The sequence below is a fragment of the Pezoporus wallicus genome, unplaced genomic scaffold (genome assembly GCF_028554395.1).
Source record: "Pezoporus wallicus isolate ANWC-B61680 ecotype Strahan unplaced genomic scaffold, APGP_CSIRO_Pwel_v1 contig_227, whole genome shotgun sequence".
Taxonomy (NCBI): Eukaryota; Metazoa; Chordata; class Aves; order Psittaciformes; family Psittacidae; genus Pezoporus; species Pezoporus wallicus.
The window spans coordinates 1975661-2003073 of NW_026635704.1; positions in this window are offsets into that span (position 1 = coordinate 1975661).

Below are 27413 nucleotides of genomic sequence, written 5' to 3' on the forward strand. Positions count from 1 at the left end.
AAGAATAATTCTACAACCTTGAAGGCAATGGTCTGAAGAAAAACAAATAGCAGAAAGTAATCATGGAAGGGGCAAAAGGAGACCAGCCATTCTGCTAAGGAGGAAGCAGACTTCAATTAAATATCTATTAATTGGTAATGAATGCCAAATAACATTAAATAAGCATTTAACAGAATATTAATCACATACTTAAGGGCTAATTGCAGTATATTAACAATTAATGGCCCTTTAAGAAACTAAATATACTATGGCACCTAATAAGTGTTAATTGAAAGCTATTTCAGGAACCTTATTTTGCTTTTCTTAATTGGACAGTGACACAATATACTGTTACTGAGCCCTTCTATCCTTATGCTTTGAAGTAGTGCAGTTGCTGTTACACTGCAGAACACAGCATCAGATTTCAACCAGTTGTATTCCAGGAAAAAAAAAAAATCAAGTATGTTTTTCATACATATGGCCTTCCATAATCCTTACTGATAGCACATGTGTTTCTTGTCATGTAACTTTAGTTCACTCCACAGAGATGGTTATGGTTCAAGAGAGTTACTCTATGTTTAAACCTGTCTTCTAGTAATTACTCACTAGAGCTACACCATCCCCCATAGAAGTTACTGAAACTGTGGAGAGCTCTGAAAACAACAGAAGGCCAGATAGACCTAATTTCAAACACACGCATATGCTGTAGTTGTTTAGATTTCTTCTCTTGATGTATCACAGAAATAATCTTCATGATGATGGAATGTACTTGCAATAACCTTTAAGCCAGTTTTCTATCAGGAATTGCAAAAGAAGAAAGGAAAAGACAATTAAAAAAGAATAGAAAAACAAAGAATAGAAAAACAAAAAATAGAAAAAAGAAATAGATATAGAAAAACAAAGAATAGAAAAACAAAGAAATAACAAAAAAGGTGTTTAACTCAAAGCTGAGGGAAGAACAGAGAAGGAAGTGTAAAGGGAACGAAATAATTATCTGTAGAACTGATGTGCATGGGGCAATTCTCTAAGAAGCCAATGAGACCGAAGTCAGAAATTTTCCCCTGACAAGATATAAAATTTTGTGTGAAATTTTTGAAGTCTCTTTCCTTTCACACTAGGCTGTCACAAACACAAGCACAAGCAGCTCACCATGTGACTCCACACCACAGGGGTTTGTATTTAAAAGGGAAACATAGGCTGTAGATCAGTGCAGCTTTCAAAAGGAGCTGTCTCATTTTTCCAGTTGGTTTCTTGTTCTCACCCTCTCACTGTTCTTTCACATGCACCAGAAAAAATGTTCATTCAGCTAGAGAACTGAACAGCTTGGACATCTGATTCAGATCAAACAGCATCAGAGGAAGATTAGTTCTAACTCAGGTAATTTTCCCAATGAAATCAATAAAATCCCGATTTTTGTCTAATGTGGTGTGACGAGATTTTTCTCACAGCAGACTGAAGCTCAGACTTTAGGTTAGACATCCTGTGTTCTCCATTTACTGAAAAAAAAATAGTATAGTACCAGCTGTCTGCAAATCCCTTCTGACTCTCATGATTCTTGTAGTAAAGGAACACAACATTTAATGGTTAAAGAAAGACATACTTTGTGTCAAACACATGGTGCTTCTCAAATGGAAGACATGGAAGAAGAAAATGTGTACTAATTCTAAGGGTGCATTTGATCTTGGGGCTTATGACTGCAGTTTCAAAAGTTCACTGAGGCTGTTCATTAGCCTCTAACACTAGTATTACACTATCAGAGGTCAACATGTTGCTCTATAGAGCATTTTTACATCTATTTTTAAGGTAATTCTGCAGTTCAAGAACTCCCATATGAGGATTTTTTTCTTTCTTTCTTTTCATGATGATGACTAACACATTCTTACTTTAGTTAAAGAAGACATACCAAAAAAAAAAATAAAATCTGTGCTACCAATATCTTGACTTTGTAAGTGAATGACTAAAATGGTAATATTCTGTGGAAATTTATTGCTAGCAGGTTTATAATTGTGAGACGGCCATGAGTCTGTGTTTTGCACAGAAATGCTAGCCATCTATTTTCCCACCATTTTGGAACCTGTAATTTACGAGATATTTTTAAATATTTTCCTTATATTTAGATGAGAGTTAGCAATTTCTTTCATTTAGCATTTATAGAATATTTAAGATATTCATGGACTTCTATAAAATGTATATATTCTTTTTACGAAAGACAGGTTTCATCTTATATTAAATACTGAGATTGTGTGAATAGGTGCAATTACCAGAGTGTCAGGAGAGCCAAACTATTGTACACACTAAGTATATACTCTTTTGCTTTTCATAGCTAGTAATTACAGAATGGATAATATCTCAAAAGAACCTACTCAATATTTTTACTCAATTACATTACTCTGAATAATGTTTTGCTTTACAGTTTTAAATGTTTTCACAATTTTAAGTGATTTGGACAAATAAAGTAAATTATTTTCACAGAAGTTGCAGATATATTTGGGGTTGTGTTTTTTTTCTATGAAATTATAGTATGCAACACAGGTGCAAAACAAAATGGGCATCAACCAAATATAAAAATACATTAAAAAACCTGTTCCTAAACCTGTGCTTTAAATTGTAGACCAATAGAGTGCTTATGCAAAAAGTAGTACACTGCATTTTATATGTATTAGTATATATTATTTATGTTTAGTAGCTGATTTATACATTGTTATTTATCTGTACTAGCATATTGAACATCCTGTGAAACAGAAGGATGCAGCAGGAAGCAACAAACTGGAAAATATAAAAAGGTATCAAATTAATGTATGCTGTGAACTACTTAATCTCTTGTCCTCTGACATCAAACATTGAGAGGTAGAAAATGTCTCTGCCCACACAGGAATTTTTGTCTGATCATCATAGCTTATTAATTTTATTTTTAATGTTTTAATTTCTCCTTATCACATATTCAAAAGTATATACATTTATATTTTCAGTTAAAAAATATTAACATCATGTGTTTTCTTTTGGACAATTCTGAATGTTAAGATCACATCTGATAGACGCATTCAAACTGTGGCCAGTCTACAGAACATCAAGAATACCATATAACATATTGTCTGTTATCACCTTCTTAATCTAAGTTTCTCTATCTCCATCTGCTTGCCCCTCCTGTTTTTAAATTCAGTTCCTATTGTAAAACAGATTTCTGTGAGTGGGAAATGAGACCAAAGCAACATGGTATAGGCTGATCTCTCCTCCAGGAAGCCCAAAGGAGACTGAACTAATTGAAAAGTAGGTAAGGTAAAGCAGCAGTTATGGGGAAGACTAAGGGTAGCCTTCCTCTGATTTTGATGAGGAAATGTTCACAGACCCCACTCTTTTCTATGTTTTAATTTGCATATAAGTCAAAGCTTTTACTCTTTACCATTTGAACTCATAATAACTGGCAGGTCTTGGGTATTCCAGCAACTGTAATTTCCAGAGTAAATTGCATGAAAGCTCTGTGTCTCTGACAGTAGTGTTGCTTCTTGTGCTGAAAATAGATTTAAGGACAGAAGGTACCCAAATGTACTGATTTCCAGGGCGTGATCTTAATGAATATTTATTCTGCCAGCCTAAGTTAAAAAAAAAAAAAAGGTACTTTTTCAACATATAAATACAAAAGAATTCAGTTCACCTTATGCTCCAGACCAAGATTTCTGCATTGCCTGACCAAAAATTCCAGCAACTCCCTCTGCTACTTGAAGTTGATTAGTCCGGCTGTGGGCAGCTAGGGCTCACAAATGTACTAAGCATTCAGCACTGGCACAGGCTGCATATACTGGGTTAGGAGCTCCAGAGCCTATTGCAAGCCAAGCTTTAGCCAGTAGAGCTTCAATACTACTGCCAATGAGAGAGCAGAAGGAAAATTAGAGCTCAGAGCCATCATTAACATTGCTTATGCCCAAAGACAGCTTTAGTTTGGCATGACTTTTACCATTGCACCTGACCTGCTTACCCTTTTCCAAATGAAATCTCCTCACCTCCCTCATGTTTGCTGCCTAGACATTATCACTTCCCTCATGGGGGCTGTCTGTTTAGAGTCCCTGAAAACAGGGTTTACTAGAAAAGACAATTTCCTTCCATGAGATGAAAAGCGATCATTCGATTGATCCATGAGGAAAGTGTCTGTCTTCTGTGAGTTTTGAGGGAATGAATCACCTTAAATTTCTTTGGGTACTAACACCTTTAAAAACCTCTAAAAAGCTGAAAACTGTAGCTCTGGAAGTATTTGTATCTGCCTGAATGTGAATGGAGTATTCAGAGGGCCTGCAGAAGACATATTTGAAACACAGGCTATCCTGTAAAATATCAATAAATGTAATTTTCCCGTGTCTGTTTTTTGAGAACTACAGTGAAGCTGAATTACTGTGGCTGAAGTCTGCAAAGAAAATGAAACGTGAAGTCTTCTTCACCTATGTATAACATTTCAAAGTAATTCAAATATGACTCAGTCATGAACAGAAAGCAAAGACTTATAATGTTTTTCTGATACTTCCTAAGTAACAAATGGTACAGCAGTCACGCTTAGAATAACAAAAAGGAGGAAATACACCAGATAGTCTGATTTTACACTGTTTTTTCTTGCCCTGCCTATAGAATGATCTCAGGAGACATTTACTACTATCTGTGGAATGAACACAGAATAGATGTTAGATGATCATGTTTTAACATTACCAGTTTTCGATTTCTCTTGTCTCTTTATATTTTGCTGCAACATATCACAGAATGATGTACTAAAACAAAAAAATAAAATCTCCAAGGACATTGGATTCTCCAAGGAAACTATACAGTGCTTTGAAGGCTTTTTCCTACAATTTTAAGTATGCAACGTTCAGATACTAATAAAGGAAATGTCTCTTCTTACAGAACTTTTGTTGCTATTGTTAAATGCTCTGTACAGAACTGCAGGTAGGTAAAGTGATTTTATTTCAAGTGTCCTTGAAAGTAAGCCTTAAAATTGTAACACCCTAATTAAAAAAAATCTAAGATCATCAAGCATAATGTTATCACAAACAAATCAGGGGGATTAATACGAATTAATTGTTAACATCCTTCATTTAAAAAAAAAAAAAGAAATGCCTCCAGAAGGCATGATATTATTTTAGGGTCATACTCTGATGAGACAAAGAACATGGGGTTTGAACTCCTAGACATTGTTTATACAAAGAAATTTATATATATCTTTGTCTGGATGGCTTTTATGATTGTGATTGACCACTGTTTACTTGTTTACTCAGCACTCACTGCATTCTTAACCTTGCACAACACACAGATATCAAAACAATCCATTCCCTTTAGGGTTTACAATCTGGAAGACAAACATGAGTGATAAGACACACTAGGAAACCCAGGGGATATGTTCCCTGTAAATGATTTTTTTTTCTTGCTGATATTGATTTTGGGTTTTATTGTTTTCCTCACACAGAGATGGGAAAGAGCAAAGAGCTGCAGAGGCCTCTGAAATTAGGTGGTGGGAAGCATCAGATGTTTCTGTGCCTTGAATACAGGAGGTGAAATTTTCCAGTGCTGCAAATTCAGTAGGGTCCTGCATCTTGTTTTTCAGAACAAAGAGAAAAGTTTATAGCGATGTCTGTTTTACTTGTAGGAGAGAGATTTTCTGCAGGCCAACTAACACCTAACATCCTATAACCTAGGATTTTTATCTGACAGAGTGAAAGAAAGACTAAGAAAGAAGAAGAGACAGAACAAAGACCAAACCTTGATGCTGGAAAATTATATATGCCATAAGCTTCAGCAACGGTGGAGATTGATTTTGCTCATTTCTTTTCTTGCATGAGCTCTCTAGTGTATTTGCATAAAACAGAAAAAAGAAGGAACCTGTCATGGTGTTTAATTAAGAGGGAAAATGCTACTGGCACTTCAACTATCAGAATTTTTTTACAATGACCAGTAACTTTTCAGGGATATTCTGTGTGCTTCACTCAGAAGTGAAGCAAATTGAAGTGTAGATTCACAGCACACTAGGATTACACAGTAGCTATCCAAATATATATGCTTATTTCACAGTAGCAACAAGATAACTTAATCCACATAGATGTAGCCAAAACAAAGACATGTTTGGATGTAGCTAAAACAAAGGACCAATGAAAACATCCTTCATTTGAACATGAATATTAGTATATTAAAATAGTGTAACTAAAAAGTGTATACAAGTGTTTTGTATCACTGTGAATATCATTCTACGTACATACGTGGGCAGTGCAACCACCAGTGGGGAAAATGAAGATTAGAATAGATGAACTTAGCACTCAAGTAACAAGAAGTTGCCAAAGGAAAAAAGTTCAGGGCACTGTGAATAGGCAAGCATCCTGCTGAATGCATGAGAAGGATGGCTGGGAAAAATGAAAAAGTAACATATAAGCAATACCAAAACCATAGCTACCTGTGTAAAAACATAAGGCCTAAGTGAAAAAATTAATGAACAAGATCCACCAAGGATCACAGGTATTGGTGCTAACTAAACAGTACCAGGTCTGTATACATGTATAATTTAGTACGTAAGTGTTAATCTCAACTGTATTGTATATGTACTGATGAAAATTAAGAATTCTTAAGAATTAACCTTTGGCAAGTAGTGTTTTATTAATTACCCAATTAGTGAAATTTAAAGTTTAAAGCTGTCCTGTTTTGTCTGCCTTCCAATAATTCCAATCACAGCGGTGTCTGAGTCCCTGCATACATATATATACATATTCTCAAGGGCAACAGAGAGATAAACTAGCTTTCACTCAAGTGTTTTCTAGGAGTATGTAGAGTTTCTTCAATTCCATCTTGTGCAAATTTTGTAGGGGAGCATTGTGTTTGTTTTATGTGTTAGAGAAAGTGTGAAACAACACTTCCTTAGAGGGAGGACTGGAGAATTCTTCCAATGTGGTGACATGTCTCTTGGAGCATCAAAAGTCATGGAGAACAGGCTGGAAAAAACCTTACTGTTTCTTCTAAAGCAGTGTAATTCTTGTCTATTTCTTCCCTGCTTTGTCATTTCTGACCCTTCCTTTCCATCACAGGGGAAAACTCTTGGTCAGAATTTTGCCTGATCTTTAGAAAAATCACTCAAGGAAAGGCAAGTCATAGACAGAATGGCTGGGAACTTTCCATCTTCCCATTATAATGGTACAACAACGGGTGTACTGGACTTAGCTTTAAGCTTAGCTTTTAAGAAGATAAATAGATAGAGACTGCTTTCCCTTCATGGCTGGAGAAAATGGGTGAATTCTTATTTATATGGCTTTTGAGATGCTTTTTTATTATATACTCTATAATTTGGATTATGATGCCAACATACTTCATAGTTACAGAAGTAAATCTAACAATAAACTGTGACAAGTACAGGCAGAAATGCACAAGCACAAAGAGACGAATTGTTGGTGCAATTCCACTCACCTCAGTGGGACTACAGCAGGAGATTAAATTGTCCCTCAGCATTATTTAAGGTTCAAAGAGTGCATTCAAAACACAATAAATCGATAATGCCCAACTTGGGCACTTTATAACCAAGTTTTCTTTCTCTTGTGGGGGATGATCCAGAGTCAGTGAACTGTTATAACCTTTCATTTTTCATTGGTGCTAACATATGCCAATAAACACAACGTTTAGATGATAAATGTTTATAATTTACTTCTTTGTTGCTACCATGTCCTAATAAAAACAATACCTTTAAAAGAAAGTAAAGTTACGCTTATGAAAGGGAAAACTGTTCCTTCTTCTGAAGTACAAAAGTATACTGTAATAAATATATTTTCTTGTTTTTAAATGCTAGGACATATGTGTGTTTGGCAAGAATTAAGACTGCTGAAAAGAAATGCTGGCTAAACTTGAAATTTTTCATTGCCTTTTCAAAGGTGTTAGGCTGAGGGTTTTGTGCTTAAAGCTGAGAGAAAAAGTTGGCATGAACTTCATTTTCCCTTTGAATCTGTGATTTATGTATGCAACAAAGCAAGTAGTAAACATGAATGAATTCAACTGGTTATTCTGTCCTGTCTCAAAAAAAACCTTTCATGCTGATGAAATAGCTCAAAAACTAAATAACCCAGTGTCACCGGATTTTATGTGAAATGGCAGCAGTTTCACATTTTGTTTGAAACCCAAACAGCACTATATGCATTTACAATGTGACAAAGAATTTTTCTGACTTATATATATCTTCTTTTTTAATTTACATAGTCAATTCAACATTGTATGCTCAGGTGATGTGCCACACCAGAGCAAAAGAAGTAATTCACTCTATCTTCTTCCCGAGATGAGTCTTGTAGCTTATATATTTGCTGTCAGACCCATCAATATTTTCATAAATGTATGGCATAATGGTTTTAAGTGAAGTGAAGAATAAGAGGGAAAAATGTGGACTGATTTTATGAAAACTAAAATTCCTGTCATTGCATCTTTTCATCCCTTGATTTGTACATCATTCAATATTCATCTTCTCATTTAAGAACCTGCAATTATAACTCCCTTCACGATAATTCTATCTTTAGCAACAGTACTTTTTTTCCTGAAAAATCATTTATCTCATTGTAAAAAATACATGGTTAGTCTCTGTGTTCCCATACTGACTTTGAAGTATGTCTTCATCTAGACAATCATTAATAAAGGGGGAGTATACAAGACTCTTGTTTTGGGCCATAGAGACACTCTGTAATCATCTTGTAAAGACATTGACTGTTAAGGCTGTTGTTTCCCCTAATCTGAGTAAATATTTTTCTGAAGAAAGTCATCTTTTTATAGTAATGAAAACTTTGTTTTCATCTTCCCGTATTTTATACAGAGATATTGCCGTCCATTTTGCCCTTATATCAAACTAGAACTGGTAATTCAGTTAACGTCTATGGCAAAAAGTTGTGTTTGAAAATTTGACACATTGCAGAACTGTATTCCATTGTCAGAAAGAGGGTCATTCAATTTTTAATTCCTGCTCCAATCTATTGATATGTGTCTGCATGCAAGAGGCTGAGACATTGGAAACTATCTGCACTTCATATTTTTATAGTGGTTGTGCTTAAAGAAACTCTAGTTAAGATTTACTTCACTGGTAGATTACAAAAGTTATTGTAAATGAGAGATAATCACCCACAAAGGATCTGTTTTTCCCCAGTGATGCCTTAGATTTATTTTTGGCTTGGCAAAGTAAATAGCCTTAGCAATATTTATAAAGAAAATAATAAGTTTTCTAGATGCTGGTAAAAATTTACAATGATGTGAAAGGGTGTGGAATGTTAAATAATGATGGGACAAGCTGTTGGTGGATTTTTTTGAGTAACTGAAGCTTTGATATAGCCAAATACAGGTTCAGACACCGGGAAATAAGAATGTAGGTCATACTTATGAGAAGAGCTGCATTCTGGATTGCAGTGACATTGAGAGGGATTTAAGGGTCAAAACAGATAATGAAATGAAGACTGAAATGCTGTAACTGAATGGGTGAGCATAATCCTGAGATGTGGAAGCATGGAAATATCAAACAGGAGAAAGGAGACTGCTTCACTAATAGCATTCATGGAAATATGCTATTACTGAAGCACTTGTGTGTAGTTAAGGTGCTTTCTCTTTAAAGGAAAACTCAAAGTTGACAAGACTTTTACATGGCAACCATGAAAGAATATTAAACAAATAAAACCCACAAACTTATTTTATAGCACTCCTGTGAACCTCAAATTTGGTATAATTGATCAACAATCAATGTGATTCAGTTTTGGTCTACAGGAAGATAGGTGAGGAAATGAATTAGTTTTAATGGCCAGAACAAGAAAAAAGATGATCTTGTGATTGAAGTCTGAAACCAGGAAAATTAGACACCAGTAAAGATAATTGCTAAAAAAAAAAAATATCTGGACATACAATGAAAGGCCTCAGCTAATACGAATTTCTAACAAGCCTGGAAACACTTCTAAATGTGTTGTAGCTATATAGTGTAGAGGCTTGCAAAAAAATTAAGGTTTGGTTCTACAGCCTGGAAGTCCAATTAGTGGAATAAAACAGTTTGTATTGGCTTTAAAAAGTTTATGAGAAGCGTGTACTTGAGTCTCCTAGATGTAGTTTAAGAATGATCTCCCAGAGCATGAAAAATCTAGCAAGTAACAAGCCACTTCTTCCAGAAGATCCCAGTGGATAGGTTATGCTTTCATGGAAATCTAAAGTGGCAGAGCTAAAGTCCTATCATTTGTTGAGAGAAAAATCAGTTCAACTGATTAGAAAGGAAGATTACAAGAAGTAGTTGTTAAGCTTTTGAAGTTAACTGTCCTCCTCCATTTACAATGTACAGATGTATGCTATATGTGCTGTATTATTCTATTTCTGATTATGAATCTTCTCAGCCCACCACAGACTATTCTTTATAGTGAATTTAGCTCTAAATATTGAAATTTCAAAGATAGTTTAAGCAAAACTTTGTGTGACAGATTTTCATTAGGATGAGAACTATTAATATAGGTTGAAATAACTTACATATTTTTTGTAGTCTGAATAAAATTCTCTGACCAATTATATCTTTCTTTATTCTTCAGCCTTTAGAAATGAATTTGTCTGAAAATCCAATGGATTGGTCTTCAAATTGGTCACAAGATACAAGGCATCATGAACAAATGTTCCAAAAGGTGATTTTATTTTTTGATTTTATTTCTATAATTATACAGAACTAAAGCTCAAAAACTGCACCACAGTTTATGTTCCTGACAGGAAGATAATAATAATAATTTTTTTAGTATCTCTACTTCATTTTACATTTTTGCTATTTTTCTCATGTATCCTACTTGTAACCCATGTAAATTTGATCCTGGCACTCTTTCGATTATCTTATTTGTAATGTGAATCCTTTTGGAGCTATAATATTCCATATAGACTGTTTGGGACAATGATGATTACATACAAAAAGAGGATCAGCTCACTTACTCTATTGTGAGTTATTTTTCCATAGGAATGCATTTTTTGCAGCTCCTATTAAATCATCAGCAATTGATTAAGCTGCAAAACACTTCTTTCTTCATAAACTCCTCTTCTGCTTCTCTCACAGATTTGCTTCACATAAGTAAGTGAAAATTTTGCAACAGTGCTTTAAAAATGCCTGTGTAGCTTTATGTGATGGTTTCAAATTCCCAGAACAAGTTGTTGTGTTTATTTAGGAACAATGAGAAAACCCCCAAAAGGCTGCATAGTGTTCAACAGCATCTGGTAATCTGGAGATGTGCCTTTTTTTGAATTTTGGTAGTGGACTAAATGAGTACTTTTCATTGCACAAAGAAGTAGATGTCATCTTTACACATTCAATGACTAATTTATAACATATCAAAAAATAAATATTCATGTATTCAGTGTCTGATGACAGGACCTATTTCCATTTACTTATTCAGTTTTTATTTCAGATGTTTTCTGTATTGGGTCTGACTAAGATGGAGTTAATTTTCCCCATAGCAGCCCTCATAGTGTGCTTGTTAAGACAATTAATCTGTCAATAGAATTTAGCTACACCTACTTTCTGAAAGGACACACTGAAGCACTGGACTACAGTGCCAAAATTAAAAATAGTAGCTTTTCCTGAAAGGCAGCAATGTATTTGTCATCACTTTACATTATTGGCAGTGTGAAGGAGATGACTCTCTTTATTGGGTCAGCAGTCCAAATGCATTTATTATTTAGAACATGTGACTATACTGTTATATTTTCCATCTTCAAAAATCAGACTTAGCTCACTACAGGATGAGGCCTTTAACACTAATGAAAGGATGCAAAAGAATGGTTTTTTTTTAGAAGATAATACTTATGAACAGTCATTGCCTTTCCAAGTCTATAAAACGTGTAACTAATATGCTAAAAATAGCTCTGTTGTGCAATATTATGCATGTAGCAATTATCATGACGATATTCATTCATATTAATGGAGCAGTTTTCATTTATTGGTTTGTAAACATTTCAAACTCTATTACCTAGCAGCATTATTTCATGCTCTTGACAGAATATATTATCTTTTGTTTTATAGCCACAATGGATTGCAGAAAATAAAGAAGCCTATAGCAGACAAAAATGAGGTCTTGATTATAAAACTGAACTTGAACACTAGCATTACAGAAGTAGGTTCTCCTAAAAGGTCACTGCAATGAGTCAAAAACCTACTTGTCATCCTCAACCATCATCTGAATCCATCCTTCTCAGAATTCATGGGGTTCATCACCATGGAAACCGCTTATCCAATTGGACAAGTTAAGAATTTAAATTATCTATTTGAAGAATTTATTTAATTGCAAATGGAGACCTTTAAAAACCTAGCTCACTACTGAAGATATAGAAAATCTGTGGATACTCAAAACCATGGAATTATTATGTAGGAAAAATGTAGCTGAAAAAGGATGAAGAGGGGAGAGGGAGGTCATTTTTCATGATGGGTGTCCTGGGTTCATCAGTAGCAGTCATGTTTCTCCTTCTTGGTAGCTGGTGCAGTGCTGCGTTTTGACTTCCAGCCTGGGAACACTGCTGGTGATACCGATGTTTTCGGTTGTTGCTAAGTGATGTTTACCCTGACCAAGGACTTTGTGAGGCTCATGCTCTGCCAGGGAGGAGGGGAAGCCAGGAGGAAGCAGAGACGGGGCGCCTGACCCAGGCTAGCCAAAGAGGTGCTCTATACCACAGCACGTCATGCCCAGGGTGGGGGGTAACTGGGGTTACCCAGAAGGACACGGGCTTCTGGGTGGGACTCATTTCTTGGCCGGTGGTATTGTATTCTCTTCCCTTGTTATTTTCTCTTATCATTGCTGTAGTTGGTAGTAGAGGTGGTGATTTGTGTTGTACATTGGTTGCTGGGCTGTTCTTGTTTCAACCCATGGGAGCTGCACTCTTTTTGATCCTCCTCCCTGTTCCTCTTGGAGCAGGGAAGGAGAGAGCCCAGGGTGGGGGGGGGGGCTCGATTGCTCTCAGCCCGGCACCACTCACTGGGAGTGAGTGAACAAGCTGTCTGGCTAGGTTTTAAACCGCGACAATAAGTTTATATAAGTTCTGCAGTGGGTCATAAGTTTCTTTAAGTTCTGCAACAAAATTAATCTTTTTACAAGTTTTTCTGACTCTTAGTGAGTTTAGCAATGTGTTTAAGAACATTTTTGTGTTGATTATGATTTCCCATTACCAACTTTTTCACCAATAAATCTCTTAGAAAAAAAAGTTAAAGGAATGAAACTGTATTAGATTGTTGTTTTGTGCTTGACTCTTGACTGATACCTGGAATGCAGGAAAAAAAAATCTACTAAACAAAGTGCAATAGTATAGTGTCAGACCCGAATGATTTCATGATACAGATGGTGGCTTCAGTAACAGCTAAATGAAAGCTTATATTTTTATATGACTTGAGTGCAAATTTCCGGAGAAATGTATTTCTCAACGAAGTGATCTTATCCTACTTTAAGGTGGCATAAATTGCCTGGTGTTTCAAATATGTCCCATTCATTTCAGTGGACTTTCTACGCATTAAGTACTTCTGCCAAAATGACCAGCATGTGAATGCTGTCACAGTCTGGATTTTCCAGCACTGAGCACCATCAAACCAGCTCAGGAATTGGTTTGCAGAAACGCAAAACTTTCATTTCATAACTTCAGCAAGATCTAGATTTTCAGAAAATCTATGAATGCAACGTAACAATATTAAAAGTCTGTTTTTTATCTAGCTGTTGGAAAACTCATCAATAATGGAAGCTTTCTTCTTCTGTGGGAAAATTAGCAAAATATTGTGATATCTTAGAGTGCTGTTCATATAATGTTTCAAAATTTGTAGCTAGAGAAAAAAATGCAATTTGATGATCGTTAATCAAATAAAAACATGGAATACATGTACATGGTCCTGAGGGAAATGGCAGATGAATTTGCCATGCCATTATCAATCAGATTTGAGAAGTCATGGCAGTCCAGTGAAGTTCCTGTTGACTGGAAAAGAGAAAATAACACACACACACCCTTTTTTAAAAGCGGAAAAAAGGAAGATGCAGGGAACCACAGACCAGACAGTCTCACCTTACTGCCCAGCAAGATCATGTATCAAGGATAAGGAGCTGCTGAGGAAACTCTGAAGGAAAAAAGAGGCTTATAAAGGGTAGAAGCAAGGACAGGCGGCCTGGGAAAAGTAGAGGGATGTTGTCTGGGAAGCTACGGACCAGGTTAGGAAAGCTAACAACATGGGCCCTCTCCGGAAGCTATCAGCAGAACTGGCTACCCTGGATTTGGAGATGGCTGAGGTCGTTAATGGCTTCTTTGCCTCAGTCTTCACTGGCAAATGCTCTGACCACACCACCCAAGTCTTGGAAGGCAGACGCAGTGACTATGAGAATGAAGACCTTAGGTCCACTGTAGGAGAGGATCTGGTTCAAGACCATTTTAAGAACCTGAATGTGCACAATTCCATGGGACCTGATGAAATCCATCCGCGGGTCCTGAAGGAGCTGGCAAATGAAGTTGCTAAGCCACTGTCCATCATTTTCTAAAAAAATAATGTCAGTCAAGTGAGGTTCCCAAGCACTGGAAAAAGGGAAATATAACCCCCATTTTCAAGAAGGGGAAAATGGAAGACCCAGGGAACTACAGACCAGTCAGCATCACCATTGTGCCTGGCAAAATCTTGGAGCAGATTCTCCTGGAAGGCATGCTAAGGCACATGAAAAGCAACAATGGTCACAGCTTGGTGACAGCCAACATGGCTTCACTAAGGGGAAATCACGCCTGACCAATTTGGTGGACTTCTATGATGGGGCTACAGAACAGATGGACAGGGGTGGAGCAGTTGATGTCGTCTACCTGGACTTGTACAAAGCATTCGACACTGTCCCGCTTGACATCCCTGTCTCTAAATTGGAGAGACATCAATTTGACAGGTGGACCACTCGGTGGATAAAGAACTGGCTGGATGGCCGCACACAAAGAGTTGTGGTCAATGGCTCAATGTCCAGCTGGAGACCAGTAATGAGTGGCACCCCTCAGCAACTGGTGTTGAAACCAGTCTTGTTCAACATCTTTGTCGCTGACATGGACACTGGGATTGAGTGCACCCTCAACCAATTTGCCGATGACACCAAGCTGTGTGGTTCGGTTGATAGGCTGGAGGGAAGGAATGCCATCCAGAGGGACCTGTACACGCTTCTGAGGTGGGTCAATGCCAACCTTATGAAGTTTAACCACAACAAATGCAAGGCCCTACACCTGGATCAGAACAACCCCAGGCACAGCTACAGGGTGGGCAGAGAAGAGATTCACAGCAGTCCTGCCGAGATGGCAGTGTTCAAGGCCAGGTTGGATGAGGCCTCGGGTGATATGATTTAGTGAAAGGTGTCCCTGCCCATGGCAGGGGGGTTGTAACTAGATGATCTTAAGGTCCTTTTCAACCCTAATGATTCTATGATTCTATGATTCTATGGACGTGGGGGTGTTGGTTGATGAGAAAATGAACATGAGCCGGCTTCAGTGTGCGCTGGCAGCCCAGAAAGCCAACCGTATCCTGGGCTGCATAAAAAGGAGCATGACCAGCAGGTCGAAGGAGGTGATCCTGCCCCCCTACTCTCCTCTTTTGAGACCTCACCTGGAGTACTGTGTGCAGTTCTGGTGTCCTCAACATAAAAAGGACACGGAACTGTTGGAACAAGTCCACAGAAGGGCCATGAGGATGATCAGGGGACTGGAGCACCTCCCATATGAAGATAGGTTGAGAAAGTTGGGGATGTTGAGCCTGGAGAAGAGAAGGCTGTGTGGAGACCTCATAGCAGCCTTCCAGTATCTGAAGGGGGGCTATAGGGATGTCGGGGAGGAGCTCTTCATTAGGGACTGTAATGATAGGGCAAGGAGTAATGTGTTCAAACTTAAACAGGGGAAGTTTAGATTAGATATAAGGAAGAAATTCTTTACTGTGAGGGTGGTGAGGCACTGGAATGGTTTGCCCAGGGAAGCTGTGAATGCTCTATCCCTGGCAGTGTTCAAGGCCAGGTTGGACAGAGCCTTGGGTGACATGGTTTAGTGTGAGGTGTCCCTGCCTGTGGCAGGGGGTTTGGAACTAGAGGATCTTAAGGTCCTTTCCAACCCTGACTCTTCTGTGATTCTGTGATCATGGATCAGATCCTCCTGGAAACAGTGCTAAGGCACATGGACTTTAAGAGCGTGATTGGTGGTAGCCAACATGGCTTCACTTAGTGCAAATTATCCCTGACAAATTCAGTGCCTTGTGCAAGGCATTTAATACATATGGCATCTTTGTCTCTAGACTCTAAATGTCACTCATGAAAGTAAACTAAATAGCATTTTATTTTCCTCACAGTACCTTCTAAACTGGTCCTTAATTATCTGCAAATCACTGAAGTCACACGAGTCTGTTTGCTGATCTTTCATTAACTTTTCTTATGTTTGCCAGTATTTGACAATTGATTCCCTAACAATTACAGTAGCTTTTAGTGTAATTACCACTTTCAGCTTACTCTTACAGATATTTAGTATACCAGTTAATTTCCCAGGTGCATGTTTTTTTCAGTCATTCAGAAGGTCGTTACTTCAGATCACATTTAATCATCTAATTATTTGTTCCCATAAGGAAAGTACTAAGGATCAAGAAGTACAGCATGTGACTGCAATCCCTATTGAGTTTCCAGTTTTCTACAACTTGAGTACTTTTTATTAGTTCTTTCTTTAAATCAGAAATTTACTTAATAATTTTCATGAATAAAGGAATCTCTCTGGTGAATCCCTACTCATTTCTACTTACTTTTCCTTCCAGAATAACTCAGGCCACACTGTTGGAGAACAGAACTTAGATGTTTTCTAAGGTGTCTTCTTCTTCTTGTTGTTTTCCTTCGAAAAGTGCAAGAAATTGAACATTTTTGACTAGGTGAGAAGTCAGTCAGGATGGAACCTCTGAATCAAAGTTTTCAGTCTGTCCAATAGAATTTAGGTGTTACTTAAAGCAGTTTTCTACTAAACCACATCAGGTAAGAATAATTCTGCTTCACACATCCTAGTTTTGATAAGTAAAATGTTATCTATGGCTCGGCTACTGAATAATAGTAGCTGAAAAAATAATGATGCAGAGGGTTGACCAATGTACAGCAGGGTTGTACAAGGGGGGGTCAAGGGGGGTTAAAGGAATTTTGCTTACTTAACCGAAAGTATTGTTTGCAAATACCTATCATGCTTGCCATGCAGTACCAGGACAATAAGCTACTGATAAGGGGGAGAAACAGACTGATAAGGGGGAGAAACAGTTACTTAGTTCCAGTGAAAACCATGTTTGCAGTTTGGACATTGACCAGACTCCTAAAGAGCATGCGTGACGGCTAGAGGTGAAATGTTCAGGCTTGAGGAAGACTCATTTACTTCATCTTGAAGACCCCTACTCACAAGAGGAAGACTCATTTACTTCATCTTGAGACCCTCACCCACGACCGGGGCGGGGCACTGCACAGGTGCAAAGGACCTTCTAGCTCATTATAATATGAAGACAGGAACATGAATATGTATAAGCATATTGTGTAACTTTATGAATATGTATAACTTTAGAGAATAAATGTAGAGGGAAACAACATTGAGGTGTGCATTCCTTTGGAGTAGCTATCCCCCATGCACCTCAGCTGAATAAAGTATACCTACTTTACAACTTTAATGCGTTGTGGAGTCTATCCACGTTATCAATGACATCCTGAAAGAAATGAAACACATTTTCCCTGTTTAGAATTTATTTACCTGTTGGACAGTAGTCATCTACATGTAATTGAAACAGGAAAGCAGTATACATGGTGGAGTAGAGAAAGGAAGAGAGTAGCCTCAAGACAAGACAATCAAATATTGATTATCTGCTGGAAAGGTGAATTCTACACCAGAATCTGGAAAGGTGATATTCTGCACCAGACTACATTGATTCTGTGATACAAAAGAGGGATGTCTTCTGTGATAAAGAAAAAACATGGCTTCTTTCAGGTCTGGTTCCCTTCACTACGATAGTACTGTTTCTTTCTTACACTTTTTAAGAGACGCTAATAGAAGCCATTACAAAGACAATGAGCCAATACAGAGATAGCTGAAACTTTGTTCACTGCATGATGCCTCTGAATATGACTTTCCAATGTTCTACCTTTCCCAAGACAGAATTAGGTATTTCTCCCATGCTTACAGTGGGCCTCAGGTATGTATTTTTTGCACCAGTGAATCCTGTTCAGTCTGTTAACAACTTTTCTCCTCTTTCCCACAGAAGTTTTCTTATAAGTTAGTGTACAGTTACAAAAGTAACATCAGTTATGCAATATAAAAGGCAAAAGAGGGGAAAAAAAAAAAAAGGATTTTCAACCATATTCTGCAGGTATATCTTTTGTTTTTCCAGGATAACAGCCACTCAGTGACAGTTTCAACAGCTTCATAAGACAGCTCCCCTGTACAGGCGCCTATTATTAAGCTCTATGGTAGGTCTTTTGATCTGATGTATTCCTAGGACTATTCTTGCCCTCGTGTCATTTCTTAACAACCCTGAGAGGCTATGAAATAGCTCATCCTGACCCATTCTTTTCATTTCAGCCATCTGATTTTTCTCCTTGCTATCTATCCTTTAAATTAAACCTACTTCTTTATATGGCAAGTCTTTTAGTTAATTATGAAACAGATAAAATTAAATACTACTGAGAAGTTCTAATTTGCTTATGTTTAAAGATCAGACCTACTAAAATGTTTTCCCTTTTCTCTAAATCATCAAATAATACTTTCTCTAACCTTCTGTCTTCTCACGCTTGAACCCTGGCATACAAGACCCATTCAAATCTCAGTACACATATACCTATTTCATATTTTACATACTTTTGAATCTTATATTACATCTGAGCGCTTATCCCTGGAAAGTTTTATAATGGATTTGTCTGAAATCCTTCTGACTGCCACAAGTAACTCATAAACTTAGATTCCCCTACCCACAGATCTAAACATATGTCCAACCATGCAGAGACTCATGTTAGGAAAGCCAAAGCCTACCTGCAACTAAATCTGGCAAGGGATGTCAAAGGCAACAAAAAGGGTTTCTGTAAGTACATAAATTACCAAGAGAAAAGTCAAGAACATTAAGGCCTTTGGGGCACAGGACCTGGTGATGCAGAACATGGAAAAGACTGAGGTACTGAACACCTTCTTCACCCCAGTGTTTGCTAGCAAGACCAGCCTTCAGGAATAATGAGCTTCAGAGACCAGAAAGAAAGGTTGGAGCAAGGAAGATGTAATCCTGGCAAAAAAAGGATCAGGACAGATTATACTTAAGCAAACTGGATATGCATAAGTCGATGAGCTCTGATGGGATGCAAGAAAAAGGGCTGAGGTTGGAGGCAGATGTCATTGCAAAGCCACACTTGATCACCTTTGAACAATCATTAAGACTGGGAGAGGTGCCTGAGGACTGAAAGAAAGCAAATGTCACACCTAACTTCAAGAAAGAAAAGAAAGATGATTCAAGGAACAGGTTAATCACCCTCACCTGAAAAGCTGATAAGACACATGATAGTATGTGAAGGACAAGAAACTCATAAGGAGAAGTCAATATGGATTCACCAAACTGAAGTCATGCTTGACTAACCCAATAACCTTCTGCAATGGGATGAATAGCTTGGAAGGTGAGAGGATAGCAACGGGTATTGTCTACTTAGGCTTCAGTAAGGCTTTTGACAGTGTTTCCCATAAGATTCTCGTAAAGAAAATCATAGAATCATAGAATGATTAGGGTTGGAAGGGACCTTAAAGATTCTGAAGTATGGGCTGAATGAGCAAAGGGACAGTAAGGTAGACTGAAAACAGGATAAATGTCAAGCGCAGGGAGTGGTGTTCAGTGGTATGAAGTTTAGTTCGAGGCCAGTAACTAGTGATGTACTCATCGCTAGTGGGTGATTAATCCTATTCAAGCTCTTCATTAATGATTTGGATGATTGACACGGGAGTCATGGACAACGCAGAGACGATCAATGTGATCAAGCAATTGCCAAATTTATTCAACCACATCAACAGTTTTTATAGTTTATAGGACTAGCTGATGTAACCAATGTAGATTCTGATTGGTTCAAAAGTGCTGTCCACACATTTTCAAAGTAGATAATAGGTTAGCTGAAAGCTTGTCCATTTGTTACGTTTTGCACACATCTTACAGTTTTCCCATCCCACTTCTACATGTTGTTAACCTTGAGCAAACGCCAAGTTCCTTGTTCTAGTGCACATAGCTGCCCTTTAGTAACTTAAGGTTAGGCCTTGCAGCCTGGGTAACTTGAGTTCAGGCCTTACAACTTAACTCAGAGTTTGGCTAAGACCAAACAGCTGGGATGGCTCACATGTCCATTGTTCAACTGTATTCTTCATAGCCACCATCTCCTAAGGCTAAGACGTCTGGGTTGGTCACGAAATGTCCACGGTTCCTTAGCCAATCCACAGATGATAGGACAGAGTGTACCCTCAGCAAGTCCTGGGGGTCCTGGTGGATACCAACTTGCAAATGGGCCAGCAATGTGTCCATTTTATAAAGGTGAATATTATCCTGGCTTGCATTGGGCAAATCATTGCCAGCAAGTGGAGGGGTGTGATCCTTCCCTTCTGCTCATCCCTGGTTTAGGTCACACACAGAGTGCTGTGTCCAGTTCTGGGCTCCCCAGTACAAGAGAGACATGGACATACTACAGAGAGACCAATGAAGGTCAGGAACATGATGAGGGGACTGGAGTACCTCTGAGAAGAGGAAAGCTTGAGAGAGCTGGGAAGTTTAGTCTGGAGAGGGCTCAGGAGGGACCTTATCGATTTATATAAATGCCCGAATGGAGGGTGCAAAGGGGACAGAGGTAGTCTCTTTGTAGTCATGCCCAGTGACAGGACAAGAGGCATCAGATACTGAAATACAGGAGGTTCTCTCCAAACATTAGGAAACATTTTTACTGTGAGGGTGACTAAGCATTGGCACAGTTTGGCCAGGGAGGTTGTGAAGTCTTCATCCTTGGAGATATTCAAAAGCTGCTTGGACATGGTCCTGGGGAAACCTGCTTGAGCAGGGAGATTGGGCAAGAAGACCTCAAAATGTCTTTTCCAACATCAAGCATTCTGTGGTTCTTTCATTACAGATTAATATTTCAGCTCAGAGATTAAAAGCAGTTGAAGTACATATGATAGACTTTATGTCTGTCATCATTAGAAAGCATTCCAAACCAAAACCCTCCAAGAAACCTTCTACAAGGTTTTCTTTTATGTATTTGCTTTCCTGTCCTTAAGCTTCTTTCAAATTTTATTTTTTTCTGGGGTCTTTAGGAGCTTGTACCTTTTTCAGTGAACATCAGAGTATCTTTCCTGTGAGCTCCTGCTCCCAGAAGAAGTATGGAAGCCCTCCCTTTTTATAGCTTCTATCCTTTTTTTTTTGTCAAAAATCCATCACTTTCTTTTCTCAGTTGTTTTGTCAAACATAGTATGTAATAAACAAGTAATAAACAGAAACTAGTACTGTAGGTCCATCAGAGACAGAATTTGGTAACAAATATGAGAAATTCCTCTTTCTTATTGAAATAGACAAAAAGAAGCCTCACAGTGAAAATAATTACCTTAGATTTGTTGTCAGAGAAAGCAGAAGCATGAAAAGACATGCAGGTAGGTTAAAAAAATTAACTTGCAGTAGCCTCTAGGATGCATCTGAGTACAACATGACTGTGTTATTCCTCCCAATGGACCTGCACTGAGGCCATGACCACCAACCTAAGCATAGGGGTTTTTTACCTGTTTTGTTTTCAGAAGTGTGTTTAAAAAGGAAAGGCTTATCTAGCCTGATAGATAAACATTGGCCATCTTACATTTCTCTCTCACATAATACTTAAGCAAAGATATCAAATTTAATTGTCTTACAAAGACATTCTAGAAAAAAACATTTATTGGTAATATTTATATCTAATTATTTTATATACAAATGTTTTTCATTGCAATTGCAGAACTTAAGCCATCTGCAAATGCATACTCAGCTAGCTATTGTGAATGGAGATATCCCCCACATTCCTTTGTTCTAAATTAATAGATTTATAAAGTCATTTTATGGAATTCAAACGAGATTATATTTGAAATTCTTAGGAAAATATTGTTTGATAAGTTTCACTATTGCATGTTTATTTGATCTGTGCCAGAAACATTATGTGAGACAGCATGTCAATACAGGGAAAAAAACTTGGGAAACCAAAAAAAAAGCCCTGCCCATTTTCCAGAAGACAAGGAGGGTAAGTAAGGAATTATGAAATAAGACACCCAAAATCTTCATTCCTTTCTTCCAAACATAGGGTTTACATATTTCTTTGGAGTGCTTAGAATGTTTAATTTGCATGTGAACTTGAAGATTAGTCCTGGATAATGTTACAAAGTGCTGCAGAAGAGGGACAAGTAAAAATCAAGACTCTCAGTACCCTTTCAGAGACCAGTCTCTCCTGCTTTTCCATTTAAGACTGTTTCAGAAGGGACCACAATTGAGCAATTTAATTTTAGTTTCCTCTGCTGTCTCTAATTCAAGTAGAATAATGCCTTCCAATATACCAGTATTTTTGATAAGAGCATCATAACTACAGTCGTACACTACACTGTTCTTTCTATTTAGCTTTTCCAACACTTCTTATTTTATAAAGCTCTTTCCAGACTAGCTAGATGAATATGACTGAAGAAATAGTATAGTTCATGCTATAATTGAGTTCATGTAGTTCTTTTAATTTTGTAATTCAAGTCACATTACATACAATATATAGAGATCAGGCACATAGTAGTCCTCCACAGATCTACTTCCCAACAGGGTTACACCTATACAGGTAAATAAAACTATATGGTTAATATCTGTGATAAAACCACAGAAAAAAAAAAAATTTGCCATTCTTTTTATTTTTAAGTTAGCTGTTTTGGATTATGACATTTATCCCTTTCTTTTATACCACACTTTTAATTGTGCAATATGTATGTCTTGAGTGAAAGTACAGAAAGTGAGAAAGAAAAGAATAAAGAAAGTATGAGGCTCAAAGAGCATAAAAAAACCATAAAAAAACTGCATCATAAGTCTCAAAAATGAACCACAGACCTTCTTTTCTTGTTTTGCTTTTATTGGTAGTTTTATATTTTCTTTTTGTTGTTGTCTTGTTTGGTTTTGGTTTTCTCTTGTCCACTTTATTATATAGGAATGGATTCTTTGGAAGCAATTCTAGATTTTTCAGCAATATATACAGCTCTCTCTTTTTTCTGTCATTCTCTATCTTAGCTACCCATGTATACATGTTATAACAAGAGCATGTCTTTCTGATGTCAGTGGATGCCATTACCATTGTGAAACTATGTGAAATATCATCAAGAGGCAGCAGACATAAATCCCCACTGAACTCAGGCTGGCTTTGATTCGCAGAAGTATTTCAGTGACCTACCTTTTACCAGCATCCTGTCTGTCAGATTTTTTCCATTATATATACACTTTGAAGATGAAATTTGTTTCTTAGATTTGAATGTAGAAAGATAAAACTGTACAAACAGCATTGCATCCAGTCCACTTGTTAGTGAGTCTGGAATGTAACACAAAACTATAAGTCATCCTCTTGAAGTTGAACAGAATGTCATCATAAAATGGCTTGGTTGGAAGGAACCTTAAAGATCACCTATGTGTGCTGTTCCGTGTGCAGGGACACCTTCCACTAGACCAAGCTGCTCAAAGCCCCATCCAGCCTGGCCTTGAACACTGCCAGGGGTGGGGCAGCCACAACTTTTTTGGGCAACATTTTCTTGTGCCTCACTGCCTTCACAATAAAAAAACTTCTTCCTAATAGTTAATCTAAATGTACCCTTTTTCAATTTGACCTCAATCTAGACTCCAACCAGCCTGACTAGTGCTTGGACTTTTCCCAACCCAGGTGCAGGACTTGGCTTACACTTGTCTCTCTTGAGCTTCACTAGGTTCATATGGGTACACCTCTTGAGCCTGCCAAAGTCCCTCTGGATGGCATCCCTTCCCTTTTTGACTGCACAACTCAGCTTGATATTGTGGGAAAACTTGCTGAGGGTGCACTCTATCCCACTGTCCATGTCACCTACAAAGACATGAAACAGAACCAGCTTGAGGAACTGTCAAACTGCCACTTGAGGAACACCAGCAGAAGTAATGAGAATAGACTGCATCAATAGATATTTCCCTAGAACTGATTTTGAAAAGAAAAAAGATTGCCTTTCCTTTTCACTTTCTATTTAAAAGATTTCCTGAGAGCAGAGGCAAGAAAGTGTTACAGAAGTGAACAAGCAAGGACACAAGTTGCTGCTGCAGCTGCTGCAAGGGCATCAGGACCACCAGTTTCAGATGGAGTGACAGAATGAGATCTGGTAGACAAAGAGACAAATTCTAGCAGTTGAAACCTCACCAAGGTTAGGTGGCTTTTACCCTCTATAGGGACTTAAAAATATTTTCTTCCTTTTATACCTGAGTTTGCCAGCAAAGCTCTGAATCTTAGGAGGACTTAAATATGATTAAGGCAGATATAAAGAAAACCTTTTTTCCCCCACAGCCTTTAAGCAAAATACAAACCAAGCAATTTGCAGCTTTACCTATAGTTAAATTATCTATTTAGAGATAAGCTAGGATATTTTAGAACAGACTTAATTTTGATTAGTCTAATAGTTTAATTTTTATTAGGCTAGTCGTATTAGTCACAAGATAAATTGTGTTTAGGAGGAAGACTTTAAATAACAGCCTGAGACAATTACCTGAAGTGGGATATGAAACCAAGCCTGTATCACTAAACTAATTATATCAGGATTTTTGGAATTAAAATATCATACATAAATATTCTTATTTAAAAAAATAATTAGTAGGTATGTCTTTAACTAAGACCACAACTGACACAAATAAGGCTGGCTCTGATGAAGACATGATGAAAAAAGTATTTCATTTATGATCCTGTTCTACTATTATGAGTTTGTAACAAGATTCCTAATAGCTCAGCAATAGAATTAGCTTAATGAGTAAGCATCTAATAACTCACAAGTACTTCTCACCTCTTACATCAGAAATTTCTCTGATTCATTTAAGTGAATATAGAAGAATAAATAAACCTAGACCTTGGAAGGGGTAGCAGCAGTAAAACTATAATACATATTGTTGAATTCTTTTATGGTTTACATTACTAAAGAAACGTCAGACATATAAATCATCAATATAGTTGATTGGCGGACAGAGCTTCCTGTAGTATGCTAGAAAACTATTTGTTGTCCCTGTGGCCTAAGATTTTGCATTTAGATGTCTGATTTAGCAGAAAGAGACATAATATTTCAATACTGCTTAAATCAAAATCCAGATTATACATGTCAAAAGGTTTATGGGATTGCTCTTTAATTGCTCCCTACAAAGCAAGAACTAAATCACAATTAAAAAAAAATAAATAAATCCATTACTATTAGCCCCTTTTCAGAAGGTTGTATAAGAAAATGGTAAAGGAAAAGGAAAAAAAAAATGCTCATCACAAGGATGGTGCTCAGAGATGTGAAATGCACATACAAAACACCCTAAGTTTCCTCAGAAGCATTATTTTTCAAGCCTGTGAAATCTTCATTTAGTCTTCAATTCTTGCTTTGAAACAGCTTGAATTTTGTGCTTGTTTCTTAACATTAATGTTTGTAAGGAGTTTTATAGAACTGTAAAACTTTCAAGTCCCCCCTAAACCTCCACGTTTCCAAAAGATGATGATTATTATTGATTTTTTAATATATTTTTAATACTAAAATATTTTGTAAACATCATGTTGCCTATCAGAAGAAACCTACTGGTGTTATATACATTGCAACATCCTCTTTTGTCTTTGTATTCCAAAAGAAAACATGACTTAATCTCTGCTGGAACACCCACATCTTGGCATAGCAGTGACAGCTGCTCCATTTCACAAGCTCTTTGTGATGGAATACAGAGCACCTCAGTGAAGAAAAGCGATCTCAGAAAGAAGTTAGCTGCATTTTATCGATTAATCATCCAGTTAGTAGTAAAATTCTCAGATTAACTAACCTCTCTCACCATAAAAATGACATCAGAAGTGTCAGTTTGTAAAACTTGGCAGGAACCAAACCTTTAAGATTTTGCAGATTTCTGTGTTGCATTCTTCAGAGGAATGGATTCTAATAATTTTGATATAACATATATCTGAAGAATGAAAAAAGATTTCACAATTATACAAAAAAATCACAAAGGAAGAGAATACTTGTATTCTTATTAAGCAAATTAAATACGTATGCTTCAGCTATGTTAGCTGCTTCAGGATATTGTGAAAAAAAATAGTTGGAAGTTCTACACTACGAAACAAAGACATTGAAGTAAAATAGATTTCTGAAAGAAATATATACTGTGGTTATAACTGTTCTGAACATAACAGAAATGGGTGCAAATACTATATATTATAGGTGAAGAACTATCAACAGCTCTTACTAAGGTTGCATTCAGAATGGTGTTGCAAACTGAAAATGTTTTCAGTTACTCAATGTTTTTTGAAGCACTCATTCATCAGCCTACTCTTTTTTTTTCAGGCAGAGTACAGCCAAAATCTACTACTGTGACAGTGTCCTCTTGAAAGCTTTCCTCAAAGAAGGAATTAATAGAATTTGCTTTTGTGGTGAGCTGACCCTGGCTGGGTGCCAGGTGCCCACCAAAGCCATTCTATCAGTCTCATCCTCAACTGGACAGGGGAGAGAAAATATAACAAAAGGCCTGCAGGTTAAGATAAGGACAGAGAGAGATCAATCACCAATTGCTGTCATGGGCAAAACAGACTCAGCTTAGGGAAATTAGTTTAATTTATTACCAATCAAATCAGAGTAGGGTAATGAGAAATAAAACCAAATCTTTAAAATACCGTGTCTCCACCCTTCCCTTCTTCTCAGGCTCAACTTCACTCCTGAGTTCTCTAGATCATTCCTGTAGTGGCACAAGGGAATGATGGGGAATAGGGTTGCAATAAGTTCATGACAGGTTGTGTTTGCTGTTCCTTTCTCCTAAGGGGGATGACTCCTCACAGCGTGGAGTCCCTCCCACAGGAGACTGTTCTTCATGAACTCTTCCAATGTGGGTCTTTCCCACAAGCTATAGTTCTTCACAAACTGCTCCAGCATGGGTCTCCTGTGGGGTCACAAGTCCTCTTACAAAAATGCTTATGCCACATTTTTAAAAACCTCAGCAAAAAAAATAAGAAAGATGACTGAAATTTCAACGGAATTTTTAAGAAGTAACTTTCATTGTGGATATTGATTTTTTACTTGACCAAATTTAAGAGATTCAAATGTGTTTCATGCTTTTTTATTGCATAAATTTACTAAAATGAATAGAGAATATTTGCACTTGGGATCAAGAATAGAAAGAAAAAGAAAGCTTTCTAAGCTCCTCTGTAAGACTTCTTCAGAAGTACAAAACTATTTTCTAAAGC